The sequence below is a fragment of the Lissotriton helveticus genome, chromosome 3_1, assembly GCF_964261635.1.
Source record: "Lissotriton helveticus chromosome 3_1, aLisHel1.1, whole genome shotgun sequence".
Classification (NCBI taxonomy): Eukaryota; Metazoa; Chordata; class Amphibia; order Caudata; family Salamandridae; genus Lissotriton; species Lissotriton helveticus.
Window position 1 is genome coordinate 36,397,678 of NC_136061.1, and position 16,051 is coordinate 36,413,728.

The 16,051-nt window shown below is 49.6% G+C and overlaps 1 protein-coding gene across 4 annotated transcripts in view; it reads left to right on the forward strand.

Moving 5' to 3' along the window:
- SPEG (striated muscle enriched protein kinase) overlaps positions 1 to 16,051 on the forward strand; it is a 1,484,310-nt gene that overhangs the window by 1,355,511 nt on the left and 112,748 nt on the right. The gene's annotated exons all lie outside the window — the stretch shown is intronic.

Genomic DNA, 16,051 nt, shown 5'->3' on the forward strand with positions numbered 1-16,051 from the left:
CATAAGCAAATAGGTTCAAAGCGAAGATTTAGGAGAAGCGAGTGCTAAAGGAAGGGGCCTTCAACCCATCAATCCGTTTATTTATAAAGCAGTAAAAGTCCAAAAGGAATGACTAGGCACTACCTCAGATGCATGATCCTAAGCCCTGCCCCACCATTCCTAAAATATCTGTATTTAAAAAAGTGCTAACCATCAAGATTTAGGTGTCTGGTCAGCTAATAGAGTAAGAATTTTCTAGCCAGGGAGCAAGATGCCTAACTATGGAAAGTTTTGTAGGTTAAAGTTTATAGCCCCTTGTGCCAAAAATGTATAGTACTATTCCTGAAAAGTGATATTTTAATGAGCTGCACACCTGTATTTCTGTTGGTAGTCTACCCTTTGACATCTTTCGTCTTTTGCTGTGCTTGAACTGAGGACTAGAGAATATCATAACTTGTACTTTCATATGAATTGTATGACAATGAGTTTATTAGTGATGTGCTTTGTACGGCCTGGGTGATCAGTTTGTAATGTATGTGTTTATCATTACTATGTTAGCCTATTAGTCACATATTGGCGGGGAGGCAAAATAAAGAACATTTTCTTAATTAAAGCGGAATAAGATGAGGACCTGGACACCTGGGAAGGGGAGAAGACTTAGGATCTTCCTCAAGAGTCTAAGGATGCTAAAACAGGTGGCGAAAAGTTTTTTCACCTGGTACTCCATTGTGAGATTGCAATCTAGCCACACTCCAAGGCTTTTGATCACCCCTTTGGGGCTGGGGAGCCCTTTCACAGGCGGGTGGGGGGAGTGGCCAAGGTGGCGACCGAGTGAGATGTGTGTCTCGGCCTCTCGGGCGTGGTGCCGCCTCCCCACTGTCCCCAGCAAAGGCTCAGTGGAGCAAGCCATCAGCGGCGCAAAGGGGAAAGCTGTGGGGCCCCCATTCTGAGAGGGAGCGGCTCCGGCGACTCGTTCGGGCCAGGAAAAGAGAGAGTATCCCGGGCCCGGGATGGAAGCACGCATGGCCCTCCCTGGAGTCGGGTCGAGTGGCTGGGAGACTCAGACCTGCAGGGCACAGCCAGACAGCCCCGGCGTGAGCTGAGGGCTGCCACAGGGTTGTGGCCTTCAAACGCGGCCTGAGACAGACCTGGGCTGGCCATACAGTGAAGCCGTCTAGGACGGTAGCAATGATGACAGGAGGCCGAGAAGCGGCGGCGCCGGCAGCACGGAAGACCCGAACATTGGCGCACTATTTGTAAGGTGAACCCCTGAGACTGTCAAGAAGGAGGCACCGCTCAATTGAAGAGTGACCCCCAACTCAGAAGGTGCGGCAAACACGGGGGTCAGCGGGCCCTGAGGCGAGAGGGCCTGCTGGCGACTTCCCGACTGGTGGATGCCATCAGCAGACGCACAGAGCCCCAGGGGAGTGCACTGGCGCTGGTAAGAGGATCGTCCTTCGAGGCAAAGACAAAGGCAGGCTGCAAAACAACTTCGCCTCTCTGGAGAACCGGGTGATGCATTTCAGATCTACCCCCTGAGTGTCTGCAGGGAGCTACGGTGACGTGCTGAACAGCGGACAAGGCAGCAAACCTAGACAACCCGCTCAGAATAGAAGAAGTAGTAGCCGATATCTCCAGGTTGAAGCCACATATATCCCATGGCCCTGATGGCTTCCTGGCTATTTTTTATAAAGTCTTTTGAAATCCCATGGCCCCTCGCCCACTAGAGTTTTCAACTTGATCAGGAGCGCAGCGACACTCCACCCCTCAATGATGGAGCCTTCGGTGGTGGTCACAGCGAAACCAGGCAAAGACAAGAGACTATGCAGGTCCTACCGACCTATGTCACTCCTAAACGTTGATGCAAAATTGTTCACAGGGATCCTGGTGGCTTGCCTCGCTCCTCTCATGTCTGGACTGATAGACCCAAACCAGGCTTGTTTTATTCCTAGCAGACAGTGCTAGGATAACACGAAGCGGATCCTTCATCTTATTGACAAGGTGACTCACTCACAGCGCTAGTCAATGCTTTTCTCCACGGATGCAGAGAAAGCTTAGGCCACCTTCACTAGCCTTACCTAGCAGCGGTACTGAAACATTTTGGTCTGGCGGAGTAGTTCTGCTCGTGGGGCGCAGAGGGCTTCCGAAGGGTCAACAATAGAAACTCAGATGGTTTCCCCATCAGACGAAGCAGACAGGAGGGATGCCCCCATCCCCTCTGCTATTTGCACTCTACATGGAGCCACTTGCGCAGAAGGTGCGGAACATCCAAGAGGCCACAGGAATATGCTTTGGAGGAGAGGAACACCTTATAACCCTATTGCAGACAAATTCATTGTCTCTCTCGATAACCCACGGGAGGCCCTTCTGGGTTTTTTAGAGGAGGTGAGGCAATTTGTGACAGTCTCAGGTTTTCAGATCAACCTTGCCAAGTTACAGGCATTGAGCCTACCAGCCTCACAAGAAACAAAGGAGTACCTCCCCCAGACTTTGTCAATCCGATGGGCACGGGGCTCTATTTTGTATCTAGGTATCCTACTTGCCCCGACAATACAAGGGGTGGTGGCCATCAACTACCGGAATTTGATCAGAAAGGTGAAGTCTGATCTAGCCCGTTGCAGCTGTACTCGCTTTCTTGGCTGGGACAGATCGCTGCATTGAAGATGACAGTCCTACCTCAGATCTTATATGTGTTCCAGACATTGCCTCTGTAGCCCTCGCCGGGGATGCTTCAGAACCTGCAGAGCGCCTTTCAAAATTTTGTTTGGGCAGGTGCTTGTGCCCAATTGCGATGTGATTGTAGCTGGCGGGCTCTGGCGGATGTTGGTCTCGCTGTTCCATGTATCTTACGCTACTTCCAGGCTGCACAGCTTAGGTTCCTAGTGAAATGGTCATGCCTGGAATCAGAAAAGGAGTGTCTGTTTATGGATAGGATGATAGCGGCAGTGGCGGCCCTGTGGGAGATCCCTTTCTTGGGCCGGTCTCACCACCCTACCATTCTTTACCTGTCTGTGATTACTGTGCCTACCATTAAGGTCTGGGACGCAGTGGCTACTTGGGGGACCTCTCTTTGTTCTCTTCCCCTCTTACCCCGGTGGTGGAGAAGCGGGGCTTCACCCCAGGATTGGCCTGCGTTGCATTCAGCACGTGGCAAAAGTCGAGATGTAGATTGATTGCCCATTTCTTTGACGATGAGGGCCCCATACCGTTCAACACCTTGAGGGCCGACTATGCAATCCCTGATGGAGAGTGGTTCCGGTATTCCCAGATCAGGCATTGGTTGATGCATTGGTTGATGCAGCCAATGGTACAGGGGGCTATGCAGCGACACCTGACTAAGTTTGCGAGGTGGCTCCTCAGTAAGGAATCGGACTGACATCTTGTTTCCGAACTGTATGGGATGTTGATGGGCATGGAGCTTGATTCAAATTCCCCCGCCTAATTGAGATGGGATCAAGAATTGGGACGGCAATTATCCCTAGGTGAATAGCAAGACATTTACTACTGGGCTCGTCGTGCAGCATCTAATGCCTCCAGTATAGAAAAAGCGACAAAAATCGTTACATGCTGGTATTTAACTATGGTTCGCCTTCATAGAGGGAATCCGGAACGGGGAGATAGGTGTTGGAGATGCTGCAACTCCCTTGGGACACTGGTGCACATTCTCTGCGAGTGCCCCAGACTAACTCAATTCTGGGAAGAGATTTTATTGGATATTCATAGACATTTTAATACCCAGCTACCCCGATTTCCCAAATACGTTGTGTTAAGCCTCCCCAACCTGCTGACTTACCCACTTAAATCCAAGAGGGCCAGACATATGCACTGGGGCTGGTGGCAGCACACCAATCAATATTGGCTTTCTGGGGTACAGATAGGGTCCCCACTAGACAAACATGGTTACACGGAATCTGGCATTTATTGAGGACATAGAGGCTCTTATCGACACTCGAGCCACAGGGGGACACGTTCTGGGAGCTCTGGGAGCCGCTCATTACACTTCTCTCCCAGGAATACACAGAACTCACCTGCCCTAGATATTTAGAATTGTTGCGCCTGATTGAGCCGCCGGCATAACCTAACTGGGTTTACCTCTGAAGGGACACACACAGCAAGACCATGGGGGTAATAGTAGTTCACACAGGCACCTGGGAGGAGGGGGATAGGGAGGGGGGTGGTGAACGAGTTTCTTTTTATAAAGTTGCTCAAATAACTGATAGTGGCTGAATGTTGATGCTACATCAGCTGATGTATTGATTGCTTCATACGCTTACTATTACAACAATAAAAATTAATTTAAACCTCAAACAGGCAGGTAGTGAATTTGAGACTGCCTTGCAGAGGCAACTGCCCAGCATCATATCCTCCACTTTATTGGCGTAAAGCTTGAGCTTACAGCTAGCCAGCCCGAAGGCAAGGAGCCAGGTTTTGATAGTTGTAGCTGGGGTAGGGGAAAATGAACATCTCCAATGGGGTGTCATTGGCATATCAAACTAATGTCAACCCAAAACAGCTTACTATTTCGGCCAGATGAAGCATGTATAAATTGAAAAGGGTAAGGCTGAGAGAAGAGCCCTGTGGCAACCCACAATCTAAAGAGAGACTATCAGAGTACCAGGAGTAATCTACAACCTGGAAGATTCTATTTCCAGGAAGAAAGAGAGCTGTTTCAGAGTTATGTATTGCCTGTAGTCTCTTCAGGTGTCAAGGAGTCCAGTCTGCTGGTGACGGTTCTTCTGGTGTTGACTTAGAGCCACCTGAAGATCATGGGTGTGGAAACAGGTGGATGATACTGCGTTGGCCTGTTTCTTAATAGACAGCTTGCTGTCTATGATGCAGAGGTTGTGGGTGTGGCCGCCATGTGTCATTCCAGGGTGAGGTTTTGTTCCCGAAGATGAGGACATCCGTCTTGTCCATGTTGAGTTTGAGACAGTTATACTTCATCCAGTCAGCAATGTTTCACAAACATCTGCAGAAGTTTGTTCTGGTAGCGGAGAGGTCTTCTGACAGTGAGAGGATGAGTTGAGTGTTGTCGGCGCTCAAGATGATGTTGAGTCTGTGTGATTTGACAATGCTGGCCAGGGGGGTCATGTAGGTGTTGAAGAGGGTGGGGTTGAGGGACGATCCCTGGGGGACGCCGCAGATGATCTTCTTTGGCTCTGATGTGAAAGGTGGTAGTCGGATTCTTTGAGTTCTTCCGGTGAGGTACGAGGTGATCCATTTGAGGGCGCCTCCCTGGATACCGATGTGGTGTAATCTGTTGATCGGGATGTAGTGGGAGACTATGTCAAAGGCAGCAGATCGATCCAAGAGGATGCGGTCTCTCCATGGTCCAGGAGGGCTTTGATGTCATCAGTGGCTTTGATCAGGGATGCCTCTGTTTTGTAGTTGGCTCAAAAACCGAATTAGAAGGTGTCCCAAGAGGTTCCTGTGCTCCAGGTGTTTGGTGAGTTGCTGGTTGATAGCTTTCTCTAGGGCCTTTGCTGGAAAGAGGATCAGTAAGATGGGCTGGAAATTCTTCTTTTCATCTGGATCGTCAGATAGTTTCTTCAGGAGGGCCCTCACTTCAGCGTATTTACAGTGCTTTGGGAATGAGGCCGAGGCGATGGAGGTGTTCAGCACTTTCCTGAGCTCTTTGCCAATTTTCTTGCTTCCTAGGTTTAAAGCGTGGTGTTGGCAGGGGTCCGTAGGTGCTCCTGAGTGTACTGAGTTCAAAATGGCAATTGTGTTCTGGGTGGTGAGAGGGTCCCAGTGGGTGAGTTGGTGTTCGGTGGTTGGTTTTGTGGGTGTGAGCAGGTTGATGGTGTCAGCCACAGGGGGTTGGGGTTCAAAGTTTTCGTAGATGGCTGAGATAATGTAATGGAAGAAGTCTGCTAGGGTGTTACATAGTTCTTGTGAGGGTGGAATGTCGTTCTCGGTGGCTTCAAGATTGGAGAATTCCTTCACAATGGCGAACAATTCTTTGCTGTGGTTTGTGCTGGCTTCAATGCAGTCTGCGAGGGTGTTCTTCTATGTTTCCTTCAGGAGGAGGTGGTATTGGTTTAGTGCTGTATTAAAGGTGGTGCGGTCTTCTTACTTCTTGCTCGTGTGCCACTTCCTGTTGTGTTGCCGACAATTGCACTTGGTCGATTTGAGCTGCTTGGTGTACCAGCTGGCCTGTTTGGTGGGTCTTTTGGATTTTGCTTGCTTGGAGGGGCCGATTCTGTTGGTGCATTTTGTTATCCGTAGGGAAAGATTTTTTGCTGCCAACTCTGGGTCTGGTGTTGCTTCTGGCTTATGGGAGCTGAGAGCATTGTTTCACCGGTCTGTTATCTTCTTCCAGTTTCTGTGTGTGGAGCTGGGGGGTACTAGGCAGGGGTTGGTGGGTCTTGAGATGGGGAAATGGGCACTGAAGTGGTCGGTTCAGGTGAGTTTTGTGACGTAGGTATACTTGACTCTGTTGCTGGAGGTAAAGATGGGGTCAAGTGTCTCCTGTGATGTGGGCACGATCATTGACTAGCTTCTTGAGGCCGATGTTGTTGCTGCTTTCCAGGAGTTCAGTTGTGTTGGTGTTGCTGGGGTTGTTGATGTGAAGTTGAGGTCTTCTAGGAAGATGTAGTGTTTGGAGTTGATGTCTTTCGGGGCAGTGAGGTCTGGGAGTGCTTGGCAGAAGCTGGTGCATGGTTCTGTTGTTCTGCATGCGAGGGTGCCTCTGATGGTGCTTTTTCTGTGTGTACATAATTGGAAGTTGAGGTGTTCCATTAGCGGGTTTGGGTATTCTGGGGAGGTTGTGCATCAGATGGTGTTCTTGTAGATGATAGCGATTCAACCTCCATGTTTAATGTTTCTGTCTCTGTGTGATCTTGTAGCCCTCTGGAGTGGCAATGGTGATGTCAGGTGCGGAGTCGGAGTTTAGCCATGTGTCTGTAAGAAAGGTGACATCCGTTGTGAAGGATAATATCACGTGCCAGATCCCATGGTGTGCTTGACGAGTGATCCGAGTGTTGAGTAGAATGCAGTGGAGTTTCGTTGTGGCGGTTTCGGTCGGTGTGGTTGTGTTGGTGGTATCTCTGGCATCATTGGTTGCTTCTGTGCTACTTTTGAATTGGCAGTGTCGGCAGGAGAACGTCCTCTTGTGGTGCATGGGTATACGTGGCACCAGTGGATGTTGATGCATTCGGCGTCCAGGGCATGGAAGTTGACGGCAGAAAATCTCAGCAGGGTGGGAGAACTAGGGTTCCTTGCGCGGTCCAGGCTTGGACAAGTGCAGACAGGCTAGCCTTTGACCTGCTGGTGGTATGGCCGCCGCCCAGCGGTCTCCATATGTAGTCATGGGAGGCGGGAGGGGCTGGCTAGGAGGCGGAAGGGCAGGGAGCGGAAAAACGACGACCAACAGGAGAGGTGGCTCAAAAAGGCAGAACACAAAGCAGACAATATTTGACAAAATTGAATAAAACAAAGTTAAATAAATCAAATGAGTGGAAAATCAAAGGAAAGCAGTAAACAAAAGCAAAAAACCCACTAGGGTACAAGGTGCACAATTGGGACAAGTCGTTGTTAGCAGGCGGCGGACTCGAATTCTCGGCAAAATGTCCAAGTCTCTGGGCACTTGACCAAGCACAGAAGCAGCATGGGAGTGGATTGCGAGACCCAGGGCTCTTGTACTTGTTCACTGGAGACGTGCAGTGGCCTCCATGTGTAGTTGTTGGAGGGGCTGGCTGGGAGGTGGGAGTGCAGGAAACGGGTAAACAGTGACCAACAGGAGAGGTGGTTCGCAATGGCGGAATACAATCAGACAATATTTGACAAAATTAAATAAACCAAATGAGAGGAAAAGAAATGGAAAGCAGTAAACAAAATTAAAAAACACACTGGGGTACAGGTGCACAATTGGGAGAAGGCGTTACCAGGCAGCGGACTCAGGCTCAATGTCCAAGTCTCAGGGCACTTGACCAGGCAAAAAAGCTGTGGGGGAGCAGAGTGCAAGACCTAGGGGTCTGTCAGGTTAAAAGGGAACAAAAATGAAGACAGGCGCAACTCTTTTAAGGAGCCATCAAGTTTGATCTTCTCACAACCTCAGTTCTTTTTGCTGCCTTGTACTGAGTGAATCTAAGAACACTTTAGGGATCACATTTGATTTTTAGGTTCTCACCTCAGGATGGAATTTAAGCAGTCTTTATTCAACATCTTAAATGTGTTTTATGGTTTTTCCTTAATGTTTTTGTCATGTTTGAAGGATTTCTCCTCAAATACTTTCACTTTTTGTTAATACATTTTCCTGTGGAAGGAAGAAGGCTGTCTCTGACCCATATTATGTGTGGGTGGTCTCCTTACCCTTCTGTCATTTGGTTAAGGAATGTGAATTTTGTCAAAAAAATGACAACAACAGTGCTAAAGACTTTGGAAAGCCATTCTGTGATGGGGAAGCTTAACGATCTCAAGGCAGAGGAAAAGAGCAAGAAACATTTCAGGCGAGCCAGAGAAGGTGTTTCTTTCTGGTGTCTATGCACTCTCCGTCCAAAACATACTCTTAAAGAATAAGGTCTTAGGAGAAGCAGAGGCATTGCCACCGATTTCATTCTGGATACTTTTGCCACTCTCAAATTCACCGGTAAAAATCACACCTCCTGATGTAGAAGCATGGCTCTCACCGACATACTTGCTGTTAAAAGCCAGCTCAGTTGCAGGAATGACATAGAGAGAGCACAGTTTACCAAAATAGTCCTACTCCATTGTTGCAAGCCAGATGATGCCGATGGACTAACCAGTGACCTTAAAGCCCTCGGCATCTGTCCGATCGACATTAAGGCACTCCTCATGACCTTTGACAATGTTGACATTGAGATACTCACCGTTGAGAAGACTGACGTCAAGGCAGTAAACAGCATCTTTTTTCTTCAACTCTCCTTATTATCAGACCCACCTAGGATGGTAGTTCCTGCAGATTATCTGTTCTGCGTACCACTTACTCCCCTGGCTGTTCCACCGAGACCAGCAATGTTTCGAGGCACTTCTGTATCACCCATAAAGAATTTGTCTCTGGTTTCAGGAATCCATCATCCACAGCTGTAACCCTGAATCACCACATCTCGCCTCATGCAGTCTCATAAAAGAAATGGAAATCTCCACTTACTTCATCTTCCAGATATTACACAGCAGACTCATCATGCACGTCCTAAACTCACATTTCACCAACTTCTTCACCAACAAGCTAGACTAAAATATTATAGTCCATGATATATTTTTTAGTGGAGCAATGAAGCTCAATGCACAAGTTTAGGCGCTGCAGTCACAGTCTCATTTATTATGGAGATGCTGAAACCTTGATCTGCTCAAGGTCTCTTTGGACTTTGGTTTGTGGCTTTGCATACATACCATAACATCGAACACTTTCAATGAGTCAGGTGGAGCAGGTTAGTCTCAGTATGACACATTTCTTACCCAACCACCATTACAGTCCTCCCCACAGTTATTAATGAAAATGCAGCAGACCTCAATAAAGTTAATAAAACATCAGGCTTTCCAGAAGATGCAGCAGTGCCCCAGCAGTGAAATAGCAGAAAGTGTGCAGGCGAACATGACTCTGTAAGCTTCATCTACAGCAGTGGAAGCAGGGTGTCACACCATATAGAAGTTGTGCAGAGTCTGATGTCCAACAAGTGAGTATTGGACATTATTTAGTATGGTCATTAGAAGTTAGCTTCCCTCTCTCCCATCAAATACAAAAACAGAACATGCATGCCATGGAAGAAGAAATCATTTGTGTGTTGTGCATAAGGGTACTGGAACAAATTTCCAAACCAAAGTGGTATTTTTTTTTAGTCTAGATTCCACCTTGAAAAAAAGAGCTCAAAGAGGAGTTGGCCTAACGGCTAGGGCGCTCGACCTCGGACCTGGGGATCTGGGTTCGAGTCTCGGTAACGACGCCAAAACCTCCTGTGATTCTAGGCAAATCACTTAATCTCCCCGTGCCTAAAATGAAAGTCTGTCCTCATGTAACGTAACTGGAAAATATGTAAAGCGCTCTGATACCTGATTCGGTTCGGGTCTAGTTCGCGCTATATAAAACTCTGCAACAAAAAAAACACTTGCCATTCAATGATGGCTCTGGGAAGATCCAACAATTATCTGAGAAAACAGAATTTTGGGAAGGTCACACTACAAGACATTCTTACATTTTTAGACCAATATGATTTTCAGACTTACATCACTCTACAGGATGCCTATGTTAACATCCCAGTAAACCCCAACTATTTTGAGAATCAACCATAAATTACCATCAGTGTCAATTCATACCTCTATGCTTGGTGTACCAATGCGCCAATAGATATCTGAAAGAAACACGTTAGTTAGATTCCTTACCTTAGAATATCCCTAGGCGTCAGGCTGGATCCGGAAAGTTTTGCTTAGCAGTACCCCTGCGCGTCGGTAGGCGTCGTCTGCGGCTCCGCGTCCGTCATTGGCGCCGGGATAACGTCTTCGGAGTACTTAGACGCCGCCCTCGCGCGCTGACGTCAGTTCTTCTTTTTTCCGCACCAGCTAGCTCATATCCGGGAAGATCAGTACTCCTTAGTCACTTTTTGGCTAACTTTTTCGATCCTTTTTGATCTTGTCGAGTCGAGACCGACTCTCGGTGCCGATAGTGATGCCCGGGTTCAAACCCTGCGTCGATTGTAACCGGCTGATGTCGATTACCGCCCCCCACCGTTGGTGCCTGTATTGCCTGGGAGCCGAACATGACGACAAGTCGTGCTCCGACTGCCAGGCCTTGACGTCGAAGGCTAGGCGGGAGGGGTCTCGTAAGCACCTCGAGCTCCGGCAGTCGGCCCCACGCCGCTCACGGTCCCGGTCCAGGAGGAGGTTGAGGGACCGGTCGCGGGGCCATAGTCATCGCAGCTCCACCAGTCGACACCGTTCATCGGGCACCAAGTCCCCGGGTAAGAGGCCCAAGAAGTCGAAGAGACATCATCGCTCTTCTGACTCCCCCTGACGCTCGCACGATGCGGCCGGGGGTTCGGGCGACCCCGCGGCTCCGTCGTAGCCGCTGGCACCGCCTCCAGCTCCATACCCGCCGGCCCCTGGGTTGAACCTGACGCCGGGAGAGATAGAGTCCTTCCTCGTGGCCATGAGGAACCTCGCTCCCCCGTCGGACTCGGCAGCGGTGCCTTCGGGCCCCGCGGTTCCGACTTAAGGTCCTGGCGGGGCGGCGGCCCCGGCGTCGTCGTGTGCTTTGGCCCTGGCGCCGTCGACTACTCCAGTCCCGATGCTGCAGGACTCCGCAGGACTCCGCAGGATCCAGGCCTGGATCCGGTCGTTGCCGGTCAACCTTACGACCCCTCTGCTGATGACAACCCCTAGGGTGTCGCCCACGACGCCGTCTCTGGACAACGTTGTCCCCGGTTCCGGCGTCGGACCGGCGCCGTCTTCGATGCCGAGAGAGGAGCAATACTTGTTTGATCCGGCTCCATCCTTTTATCCTGACTACCAGGAGATGGAGGACGAGGGGGACTGGGAGGGGTCTGAGGACCCTCTGGCACTGGAGTGCCAGTCTCATCAGGACTGGACAGTGGAACTAGGGGAAGCCAGTTGTCTGGACACTTCGCCCGACACTGGTTTTGTCTCCCCTCCTACCGTGGCTACGGAGGAGGGGGCTGCTTACAGTGTGTATGTATGTATGTATGTATAAATATTCTTGTATAGCGCATTAGCTGTCACCCAACGGGCATCCTGGCGCTTAAACAGTCATGACATACAAGATGTTACCAGCATCCGAAAACTCCATTACAGCAACCTAGGGAATAAGTGGGTCTTCAGGTTTTTCTTAAAGGAAAGGAGATCTGCCATACCCCTCAGGTCCAAAGGAAGAGAGTTCCACAGTCTTGCTGCGGTGAACCTGAAAGCCCGACCTCCCATCCGGGAGCGTCGGATCTTAGGCACTACGACTAGATAGGCTGAGGCTGACCGAAGTGGTCTGCCCGGGGTATGCCAGGAAAAGAGATTCTGCAGTGGGAGTGGACCTTGACCATGAAGAGACTTGAATACCAAACACAGGGCTTTAAAATCGATACGCTGCGAGATTGGCAGCCAATGGAGATCCCTGAGAGCCTCAGCAGAGAAGTCCAGACCTCGGCGCTAGAGTGCCAACTTCGCTGCGTAATTCTGCACTCGCTGCAGTTTCCCCAGTAAGGTGGCAGGCGCCCCCAGAAGTAGTGTGTTGCAATAATCGAGACGACTTAAAATAATGCTCCGCACTACTTCTGGCCTGGCCTGTAAAGGGAGCAAGGGTAGAATCCTACGCAGCGAGCAGAGCAGTGCCATGCAGTGCCGTGTGGTGTTGACAAGGGCAGCCAAGGCCTTACATCTTGAGCTCCCTGTTGCGGCCGTGAGGACTAACCTCCTCACTGGGGTCCTCAAACCACAGGCAAGCTCCTCGGAGCCTCTTCTGCCGTTTAATGAGGCCCTCACGGATGTTCTGTTGGGCACCTGGTCCAAGCCCGCTACAGGCCTCCCTGTAGATCGGAATGTAGCCGACGCCACTGCCCGGCTCCGGGCGACCCTAGCTTCCTGTCTACCCACCCCACCCCTGAGAGCATGGTTATCCAGGCCACTACCTCCCAGACCGCATTCCCGACCGCTCCACCTAATCGGGAATCCAAAAGGAATGACCAGTATGATAAAAAGCTGTTCCCCTCACTGAGTTTGGGGTTGTGGTCAGTCAATACCACTTGCCTTTTGGGCCGTTACACCCACTCTCTGTGGGATACGGTTGTGGACGTGCTGCCACAGTGCCCGGAGGAGGCCCGGGCCAAACTCGCCCAGGCTCTTGCGGAGGAGCGGGATGCGGCACGGTACTCAATCAGATGTGGACTGGATGATAGAGATCGCAGGTCACCCGACCAATAATTTCATCACTAATGTTTCGGGCCCATATACTTCAATTCACCATATATACATTGATCAGATGACCTTACAATCTACTACCAATATTTTAAAGTCCTTTCTAATATTTCCAAAGTACCCGACTTACCATCCACCGTTACGGGTACCCAAGACCACGATGGGTCAGGGAGCTAGCTGTAAAAGGAAAGGCAGCAGAATACAAAACCCATTTTAATACATTTTGATATTCATAAAATGACCACGGACAACTGAGAAGTTTTATGTGTTTTATCTAGAAATCAGTTTCAGAAAGCATCAGATTCACTGTAATAAGACAATCAATAATCAAATGACGAAAATCACATATCCATAAAAGAACAAAGTAAGGGTAACCATTTAGGCTTTCTAATGATAGAGTAACCGGGAAAACACGCTAAAAATGGAGCTTAAGAATAGACATTTTAAAGGGTCAGTTTATGCAAGTATACATTTAGAATTTGGGCATGAGAATAAATGGGAAATTAGAAATCCTAAACAACTATAACCAAGTGAAAAGTGGAATACACTATACTCTAGAGATTTACTTCAGTCAGTTTTATATGAGAAAATTTATAGACCACATCAGCAAATTACAGACTGCCATAGAGAATTTTTTTTCTAAAAGGTAGGGTAACATAGGAACACGCTATGAAATCAAATGCAAAATGTCTTTTAGGATATGCAATGGTTGCGGAAAGCATGGAAAATTATCATATGCAAAGGTATGTCTTTATTGAAGCAAAGACAGAAAAATAAAAAGGTGCAGTTTAGAGTTTTGCAGCAATATATTTACCTAGACTGGTGTGAAAAGCAACCCTGGCCACGGGTCAGTTAAGGACAGGAAATACCCCCAGGAAGGAGAGACATCAACGGGACAGCAGGTGCAGAATGGACAACCCAGGACAGGACAGGAAACCCAGATTAGGATCAGGACAGGACCACCAAGGCACGACCAGCACCCGCAGTTCGGAAGCAACGCCTGCGCTCCACCCTCTCTGCAGCTATCAGTCAGAACCCCGATTGGGTTAGCGAACTCCCCAGCAAAGTGCTCCACCAGCACTTAAGGTTTAGTAAAACCTTAGAGTCTATGGTCAAATTCGGACAGAGTGCTCCGCAGCGCTCTGTATTCAGTCACCTATTGAGTGCGTTGGGTCAGTGACAGGTCAGCTATTCGGACAAGTCGGACAATTTCTCTAGCTAAACCTAGGCTAGATATACTCTTTTTGGGTCAGTGAACCACCCCCAAATGTTGCAAAGTGTCAGAATCCCCAATTTCGATTGGTCCTAAGGTAGGATGGGTTAACACACCAATCAGAACAGACCTATTCGAGTCTTATTTTGCATTTTAAAGTACCGCCTAGCAAGATTGGGGTTCCCATGAGCGAATATGCAGAATACAATAGGATTTATATCATTGTAACAAAATAGGAACACAATTTCTCTATCCTCCTGGGTCAGAGGTGGCGTTCTCAGGAGCATCTTGTCTGTGACTGCCAGCTGGCTGAGTTCCACCGCTCAAGGCTACTGCTGCCTAGGCTGCGCGGTCATGCGCAGAAAGGACCTTCAAGATGGCTTTGACCCAGTTGGACCCCCCGTTTACCATGGTACATGAAAAGTAAGCGAAAACAAATTAAAACATAGAAATAAATGAATGTATTACATATCATGATTTCGTACTTCAGGCTTATCATTACAGAAATATACTAGGCTATTAAGGGTAAGTGCTACACATAACAACACGATGAGCAACAGCACGAGCCTCACTTCGTGATCCCATTAAGCAGCCATCTTATAGCCATTACGCATGCGCACCCTTTCCCTCCATAACTATCTCTACGTAAAGTCACGTGAGTGTGACTCACGCATGCGCAGAAGCGAAAAGTCAAGCAGCGGCCATTTTTAGATACACAGGTTATTCATTTTAGTAAAACACATAGGCAAGCTTCGCTAATACACACGCATATAAAGAGTATTAGTAGAACGTACAATTTATTTTACGGGATTATAACAGATTTCGAGGTTCTTGACTCGAGCAAGTCGCGATGCGAAATCTTGCTCTATCATGGATACCACGGATTTGCTAGGCAGGGCGATTTCCACGACGGTGGCGGTTCACCGCCACGTCTGGCTGAGGTCCGCCAACTTCACGGCCGATGTTCGGGCCACGCTCATGGACATGCCGTTCGATGGCCGTTGCCTCTTTGGCGACAAGGCAGGCAGCGCGCTTAAGTGCTTCAAGGACTCCAGGGCTATGGCCAAGTCCTTGGGCCTGTCGGGCCAGCGCCAGTAAGCTTCTGCCTCGCGGTCCTTTCGTGGCCAAGGAAGGGGCGCCCCCTCACGTCCTGCCAGCCAACGGCCGCAAACTCAATTCCAGCGCGGTGGCGGACGTGGTAACAGCCGTGGCGGTGCCAGGGGACAGCAGCATCCGCCTCAAAACCCTACTAGTCTGAGCTTTCAGGCCCATTCGACGCCAGTGGGGGGCAGGGTTCGCCATCACCTCCTCCACTGGCACTCCATCACTTCAGACAGGTGGGTGCTGCAGATCGTCCGAAGGGGCTACTCCCTCCCCTTCAAGGCGACACTCTAGCCATGCCACCGCAGTGCCACCGAAGTACCACCGTGTGTCGGGGGGTCACTTGCAACTTCTGCAAGAGGAAGTTACGGCCCTCTTGGCCAAGGGGGCCATCAAGCGCGTTCCTGGGCCAGAAGTAGGGTTTGGTTGCTATTCCCACTACTTTCTGGTACCCAAGAAGGGTAAAGGGGGCCTAAGCCCTATCTTGGACCTCCGGAACGTCAACGGCTTCCTCCGGAAGGAGAAGTTCAAAATGCTGACATTGGCTCAGGTCTTAGCTGCCCTGGACCCTGGAGACTGGATGGTAGCTTTGGACCTGCAGGACGCATATTTTCACATCCCCGTCCTGGTGGCCCACCGGCGTTACCTGCAGTTCACGATAGGCCATGAGCACTTTCAGTTTACCGTGCTCCCCTTCGGCATTACCAGCGTCCCTAGGGTGTTCACGAAAGTGATGGCGGTGGTCGCAGCTCATCTGCGCGGATCGGGGGTTTTAGTCTTCCCCTATCTCGACGACTGGTTGTTGAAGGCGGGCTCGCCCCAGACAGTCGTCAGCCACCTCCAGACTACAGCCAACCTCCTGCACTTGCTGGGGTTCTCTAT